Source organism: Oxyura jamaicensis, chromosome 4 (genome assembly GCF_011077185.1).
Source record: "Oxyura jamaicensis isolate SHBP4307 breed ruddy duck chromosome 4, BPBGC_Ojam_1.0, whole genome shotgun sequence".
Classification (NCBI taxonomy): domain Eukaryota; kingdom Metazoa; phylum Chordata; class Aves; order Anseriformes; family Anatidae; genus Oxyura; species Oxyura jamaicensis.
The window spans coordinates 38,977,264-38,985,533 of record NC_048896.1 but is presented as its reverse complement, the minus strand read 5'-3'; the positions used below and the strand labels follow the sequence as shown (position 1 = coordinate 38,985,533).

The 8,270-nt window shown below is 37.1% G+C and overlaps 1 long non-coding RNA gene across 2 annotated transcripts in view; it reads left to right on the top strand.

Annotated features, from left to right (window-relative positions):
- Positions 1 to 6,503, top strand: part of LOC118165997 — a 96,440-nt gene extending 89,937 nt beyond the window's left edge. For both annotated transcript variants that reach the window (XR_004750308.1, XR_004750307.1), the window contains exon 3: positions 5,049 to 6,503. This is a non-coding gene — a long non-coding RNA (uncharacterized LOC118165997). The remainder of the gene's footprint in view (positions 1 to 5,048) is intronic.
- Positions 6,504 to 8,270: the final 1,767 nt, after the last annotated feature.

Genomic DNA, 8,270 nt, shown 5'->3' with positions numbered 1-8,270 from the left:
AAAAAAAAAAAAAAGGCTAGATCTTGGTCTACAGTCTGAGATTTATTCTGAGCTGAGCCAGATAGGTTACTATGAATTTATTTTGTGGAGAATTCTGATTTCATGGTTCACACTGAACTGTGGGTAAAATTCTTTCCGTGAAGTACATTATTACTCTCTCAGTGCTAAGGTTTTAGATGAGTGTGTTGAGAAACCTAATCATGATGGGAAAGCGTGTGAATCCTGCTGCTCAGAAGACAAATTTGTTCCTTCAATCAGAACGGATTGGCCAGCTAAAATGATTGCACCTCCTTGACTGCATGGGAGAAGTCTCACATTGCTTCATGGCTTTAAGTTTTAAAGGAAGGTGGTCTAAATCAAGGGTATCTACTAAGCTGCTACTAAGCTTTTGTTAATGAGAAATTGTTAAAAGAGAAGAACTTTTTTGGTCTATTTATACTTTATTGGATCCTATACAAATACAAAATAATTGGCAGTCACTTTTTCAGAGGAAGAAATAGTTAATTTTCTTGTTAGTTTCTTCTCACAAATGTTTTTTTCTTTGGTCTTCCTGCTCAGTCACTTGGCCTAAGATCAAGAAATGTGTGTGGAAGACATTTTTTAAACTGGACCTTTCATAAAAAATGTCTTAAGGAGGAAATAAGGTTCCAGCGTACAACTTGCACTAAACATTATAGTTACAACCCAGAAGAGAGATTTAGTGATGCCACTTGTTGATTGCAGTCTTCATATGTCTACTTGCTGCTCTGAGACACTTGTCACAAGCAGTATTCGCTGTTTGTCTTTCCCTTGACACTGTGGTGCTCCCTGTTAAGCTTCTGTGAGGAACTGATCTTGGCTTCTCAAGGTGATACTCCCCATCCCCCCTCTTCTTTTCTTGTTCGCCCCCCCCCCCCCCCCTTTTTTTTTTTTTTAATAATATTGCTGAGGTGGGGCAGAAATACTTCCATGCTTTTGGAAGTTGTGATTCACTTGTGCAATTTGAAAAAAAAGAATCATCCAACTGACTTGGACAGGAAAACAGTGAGGAATTATTGAGACACTGCAGGTAATTTAATTAAAAATAGGATTTTTATGAGCAGTGTTAATGTGTGCTACCTCAGCTAACCTGACAATAAAGGTTTTGCATGCTACAATGACATCTGGCACAGAATCACATGTAGGAATTATGCAGAGGCAATAAAAGGCACTTAATTAGCATTGCAAATAGTATTCCAACATTTATGAGATGTCTGCAAATTTGCATACAGATACGTAATTACATAATTTGCAGCTGTTGTGTTTCTTCCTTAAGACTTTGCCACTTTATTAGTAGAATATGTAAATCAGGAATTAATTCCTTTCATCATCTACTTTCTTAGTAGTCCATAAATATGTGGCAAATCATGAGAACTTGGTACAGCTCATTTATCTGGACTTTCTCATCTTATCTCAGAATGGTGTGAAAACAAAACTGTATCCCTTGGCTTACTTTGCTCTAGCAGTCTTTTAAGAGGTTTTAAGCACATCTCGTTTATTATCAGTTTTTCACTCCCCATTCATCTCTGAAATATTAGTTTGTAGGGTCACACTGCAAATGTCTTTTGGTTTATTCTCTTCTAGATTTAAAGAGTTTTAAGTAAATATTAGTACTTTCTGATAGTGATAGTTTTCTTGTGCTATAAGTAAACAGAGAAGGCTGGGATGGAAGGATATCTGACCAAATAAGAGTGCTGTATAGGTAGCTTATTTAATTCAATGTGAACCTGGGGAACTTACCTAAAAAAAAAGAAAATTGGACCAAATACTTAGCTAGAGGAAATATTGCCCAATGTATGTGAGCAATAGATTTCTCTGCCTGAATAAGCCTGGACAATTTTCACCTCTGTACCAATGGACAAGGACATGAAAAACATTTATTCAAACCAGCTTTCTTGAAATATATTTGAATATTTGCTTCTATATAATGTTAGCTGTATGAATACTTTTGTAGCACCTTTCTTGAATTTGGCTGAGGGATGGCTTGCAGAGATACAGTGAGATAAAATTAGTTCTGGCTGCAGATTTTGAACATTCTGTTAAGACAACGGAAGTAAGGAGTAGAAAAAAGAAGTTATTTATTTTTATTTTTTAACATGTTATTCCTTGTGTGTTTTGACAGTGTTTTTACAATAATCATGTCATTGTCCCTTCCATGCAATGGAAGCTTTCCTTTATACTTGGGCCCTTTCAAGAAAGAAGTTCAAAGCAACAAGGGAGTTCAAAGCAGGAGGGAAGAAAAGCATTTTAGAAAACTGTGATTGTGTTCTCCCCCACGGAGAACTTAGAGACAACAAAGTTAATTTGTATTTGGAAATAGACCGGATTGCGGATTGCCAGTTCCTTTAGCACTCTTTCAATGGATAAAAGTGTTTTACAGTAATGTAGCCTGAAGTGTATTTTTGTTTATTGAGTATGTAATGACTTCTCATTACTTTATCTTGTAATCTAAATGACGTGTGCTAAATGACAATCTGTTTATACAATAAGTATAATTAACAATGAATATATCCTTATGCGTTTTGTTGCTGCATTGTCTGGGTATGATAATGGGAATTGCAAATGAAATCTTTCTGACCAGAATGACTGATCTGCCTTATAGACATTGCCAGTGATGGTTTTTATGGAGGGAAGGAGGTTGTAGTAACTGAAAGAATAAAATAATAAACTTGCATAAATGCATAAAGCAAAGGAAGGAGCAACAGACATTTCTTTTCATATAAGCCGAGTGGGTGAGCACAAGGGTGTCGTTCTCTTTGCTGACTGCTCCAGCAATGTTGTTGCTGTTAGCAGCTCTGCTGAAAATAGAAAGAATGAAAACAAGACATGGCTTCATCTTGCTGTAGCTAGTCCTGGTTTACTACAGTTCATCTTTTCTTTTTTTGAGGGGAGTTTGTTAAAGGATGAGTTGGCATTGACAGTACAGATGGTTCTGAGCTTTCTCTGCAGTTCTAACTGCAGAATGGAGAGCTGGAGGATCCAAATTCAGAGACTAAATCCTTATGACTCAGGGCTAGCACAGCCTAAATGGTCTATGCTTGCTACCAGCCAGACGTAGATGGAGAATGTGTCTTAGCTCAGTGCCTAATTTGCTTCTGAATACAAGCTGCTAAGGCTGTGTGGTGTCACACTAGGCCTCTGTTTTGTGATAAAGATCTATAATTACACAGAGATATTATCATTCACCCAGTAGTACAGATATACTACACTTTTTTCAGGACCTTATGACACTTAAGTGAACAAAGAGAATTTCCTTGAATAGAGGTGTCTCTGTGGTAGCATGGATGTCCTCTCCCTTCCTTCACCTTTGCAGCTGCTGCCTGTGTGCACAAAGCTGGGTTGAGCAGGTGGCATGGCAAGTCTCTGACCTGTTTTCTCTCCTCTCTGTTGTCAGAAGATCTGTTGTAGCCCCCAGGTTTGCTGGTATAAATTGGAGGTGCCTGTAGGCAGTATCAGTGGTGGCACAGCTCTGAGAAGCTGAGGAGAGGAGCTGAAATGCTGGCATTGTCACCTATCCTTCTGGCCCTCCTGGCCTGGTTGAAGCTTTGGTGCTTTTTGTGTGGATTCTGCATGCTAAGTTTTAAATCACCTATAAAATGTATTTTGCTGGAAGAAGGGCAGGGAGCAACACAGAGTCATGGAGAGGGACTTGTACAAAGTAATGGGGTTTGAGAACAGGGCAAACTACCTGGGCAGGGGCTGATTTTGACTCAGCCCATTGTACAGGCCTGAGGACAGAGGCCTCAGTCACGGCTGGGGGGTCCGAGCTGCTGCCTTGATGCAAAGACAAGGCCAGGAACATTCTGTGATGAATCCATGTGGCTGCCCTTTTTCATGTGAGATATGAATCCTCCAGCTCCGGATGGATGGTGATTAAGGTTTTATTTCATCTTCTAATGGTGCTTCTGCTTTTGTTTTCTGGTTCTTATAGTTAGAGCTACTAATAGGCACAGTGACATGGGACGTTCCCTTGAACAAAAGGTCCACGACATTTTTTTCTCCTAATTAAGCTATGCGTTTCTAAGGCATACAGCAGAGTTTTCTCTTTTTAAAAGGTATGGGAGTTCCTAGTGTTTTGATCCAGTGTCTGAAGTTTTTTACGGCTTGAAAGAGATTCTTCTGAAGATGAAAACTGATTTTTTGCCAGTGCCATGCCACATCCCAAATCTAGGACAAAGCAATTAGAAACACATGTCTTTTGTCAGCTGAAAAAGCCTAGCACAACGGAGTGGATGTGTCTGGAAACTCAGGCTTTTGCAGACAGTGGGCTGAGTAGAGGAATCAGTGATACAGCTTCGTCTGCAATGCTAGGGCCAGACAGGAGGTGACTCAACCTGTGACCAGATGCCTTCATTTCTAAGGGCTTTAGAAATTTCTGCTTCACAGTGGTCTGTCTTGGTCTAGCTCTGGCTTTTTTTTTTTTTTTTTTTTTTCCCCTGGATGTTCCCATGTTATTAATGGTTAAGGAAAGAGTCTATACAAAATCACTCTTTACTGAGCTGATGAAAAGAAACTGTAGTTACATATGTTTCTGTGGCAGCTGGCACAGTCCTGGTCTTGTCTGTCATCTCTAGATACCCTTGTTATATGAAATACTGAACTCATGCTGTGCAAGCCAAAGAAGTAATTTCCTTCCTTTTAGTCAAGAGTAGATAGTGGAGAAACTCCACTATCAATTCAATTCATCAGCTTCACTGGCTGTATTTCAAATTTAATAGTTTTCAAATATATTTCTAATTTGCTGCTAAGAAAATTAAAATAAAATTCACAAATGCCTTGCCAAAGGCAGTATTCAATACAAACTAATCTGCACCTCAGGAAGGGATTCAATTTTTTTTTTTTGTCCATAACTGCACATAATTAGTGTGTCTGCAACAAGCATGTAATTTTTATTATCTGTAAAGAGTTTGGCAGAGGGAATACATCATTACCTGCACATCTAATAATGTGCAGTGCTACAATTCATTTTCTGAGATGCCATGCGTACCGAAGAAAAGTATTGACTTTATCTATCTTTTTCTTTTTTATAGGCATAGTAGAAGACTAGCAGTCTGAAGCAGATAAAAAAAACAAGAATGAGCAATATGCTAGAAAGATAATTATATAAACAATGAACATTAGTGCACAACAACATAATCCAGTCCCAAGATCCAATGAATAGCTGCATGCTTCAAAGACTCTGGGAATGTCAGGCAACAAAAAAGGACACTCCAGTCACCATCCAGCAACCTTGAATATGGATCTGTAAGTGTTTTTATGTGTATTCATTTAAAATAGCATTAATGAATGGCAATAGACCAAGCTATGACTGAATGTAGCATTGCTCTTTACTGTTGACCTTTGAGCCTAAATCGTACAATCTCTTAAATATGTAACTTTACTATGAAAAGGGATATGTTATCTTGTTAACTTATGGATGTAACTGTGGATAGAATTTAAATTTTATATTCCTTCTATCTGAAGGGAAAATGGCATTTCTGCTGTTGCTGTTCCTAGTTTATTTTAAAGCATTTCTTCCTCATAGTTGGCTCTGAATATGAAAAAGAGCAGAGGGAAGAAAATGGTCTAAAATTAAAATATGTGAAAAGGACATTTCTATGAACAGAAATTCTCTGGATAAAAACTTAGAGGTGAAATACTAAAGGCTCTTCAGTAAAACAATATTCCATGACAAACCTCAGAGCTGGAAGTGCCTTCTTCAGGTAAGGATGTTCAGTCAGTCTGACTGTATCTTCAGGAAACCACTGGTGGAAACCAATCTTCATTGCTTCGGGAATGTGAATTTCTCCTGTGGAGAAATCTGCAGAATCTAAGGTAATGGCCTAAGGTAATGCATTTAGTTCATCAACCAATTTCTGCACAGTTATCGTATTATGAATGCAATCACAAAGTGGGAGGTTCCCTTTTCTGTCTTAATGGATGCTAAAATAGTATTTCATGGCCTATAGGGGTACCAAAAAAAAAAAAAAAAAAAAAAAAGTTTATCCAGTCTAGTTAGATGAATTGGCCACTTCCTTCCATGATTATCAATGCGTACGGCTTTAGACTTTTAGATTTTCCAGTTGTGTAAATGATCTCAGTGTTTCAGACAGAGAATGTCGTTGTTCCTCTGAGTATATGCATGCAGATGACTGTTAATGTGTATATTATAACTTCTTTGGTTTGGGTAGTTTTTATGAAATCTGCTCATGTAAGAAAATAAGAGCATGTATAATAATACCATAAAATAAATATACCCTTTATCATCGTACAATGAAAGCTTTAAAATTAAAGCATTATGCAAAGTTTGAGATAGCATAAACCATGTTTCAGGAAAATATCTGTTATGCTCATAGGAAAATATTAACTGTCCAAAATTCTTCATTGATTTCTGCTGTATGTGTACACTTTTATTCCTTTATTAGGATTTCCATTCTTCTTTATAATATATATGTATTATTTTATTATGGGTATTACTTGGGACTAATACTATGGAGAAATGTTTTTGCTCCTATTTTTAGGAATGTCAGCTGTGATGTCTAAGCAACCTGATTTTTACAGACTGAATATCTTACATCAGGAATGAAAAAAAATTACAACATTACAAATAATGAGCTGCTATGTAAAGTCATTGACTTTTTTATTTATTTATTTATTTATTTATTTATTTTTCTATTTGCTCTTTCAAATTTTTGTTTTCCTTTTCATTGACTGCAAATATTTTTCAAATTTTCTCAAGAACTGAAATTATGCTTAGGAGATGAAGATATAAATAATATTAAACCTATGTTTACTAAAACTAAAAAAAAAATAATAATAATCCTATGGTGCATTGCCATTCCATTTTTAATACTATTTTATTTCCTCAGTTGATGCAATAACACATGAAGATTAAAAAATTAGACATATTTTCACTAAAGAAAACCACTACATAGTGATGTTTTACCAAGGGAAGTTCCAGAACATTACAATTGCTAAAGACTTATATATAACTATTTTTTTCCCATAATTAACTGTCATTTATAAATAATTAGGTACTAGATAAATTCAATGACTCTAGAAGGTACATTTTTATCTGAACTTTCAATTTCATTACCTGAAAGGGGAGCAGTTATTTTTGATCAAATACAGTGCCTGAAATCAACTGTGTTATTTCAGAAACCATAACTGCTGGTAAAACCTCTCAGTCAAAACTGAAATTCAGGGAGCTATTCAGTGAGATTAACTGCAAAATTACAACCCATTCCTCTGAGATTCTATGCATCAACAGTTAGCCTTAAGTGATTCAATCATGGCTAATTACATATTATCACTCCTGATCTTTAACATTTCAATCAACCTTTAGTTGTGCTGTTTATATATAATTTGTCTCTGTTTATGGTTTTATGTGATCATTATGCCAACCTTCATTTAATTAAAACTAGGATGGTGGAGGCTTTGCCGTATCATTCTTATCTTTTAGATACTTTGGTGTAGAAATTACCTCTGGACTTGAATGTTGAGAATTGCTGAGAGCTTGACTTAAAGGCTGTTCAGGCACAATATGTATAAAGATCCTCTGTGGCAAAATGATCATCTTCCAATGGTTTTATCATTTGGCTAACAAAACATTTTACTCACAAAGGCTATTTAAGATATTCCTATCTTTTTGTGTACTCCGCTTCTGTTTTGGCTCAGCAGCCTCTCTTTTCAGCTGCCTCTCTGTAGTTAGTTTCACTGGACTGATGGGAAGGACAGAGGGCAAACCAAACATCTCTGCTTGCCAAATATGACCAGTTGGATTGGGCAACCTGGAGCAGAGTGAAGTGCTGAAATACATAATGTAACTATGACCAGCAGTCTTGCAGCTGCACACTGTTCAGTTATACCAGCCTGATGCTACAGTCAAGCTTATGATATGTACTGAAAGGAAGGGTTTGCTAGCTTGCATGAGACTAGCTCAGTGCTATTGTGGCTGCTCCTCCTGGGTTCTAGGAAAAGGTTGCACTGTGCTTCCCTGCCTCTGAGACATGCTTCTCTCTGTGCAGCCAGCTCTGGGATCAGTGGGTCATCTTCACTCTGTGGAGCAGATATACCCTTAACATCCCTTAAGCCACCAAATCTGTGGCTGTGAATCAAAAATGTAGAGTCCTCATATTGTGTGCAGGAAGAGCTAGATACCACAGAGCAACACTGATAGGAGCTGGTAATGGAAGGAGGGATTTTCAAAAACTGTTCATTCCGGATGTCTGATTCTTTTGGTTCTCTGACTGGTGGATTGGAGTAGTGCACCT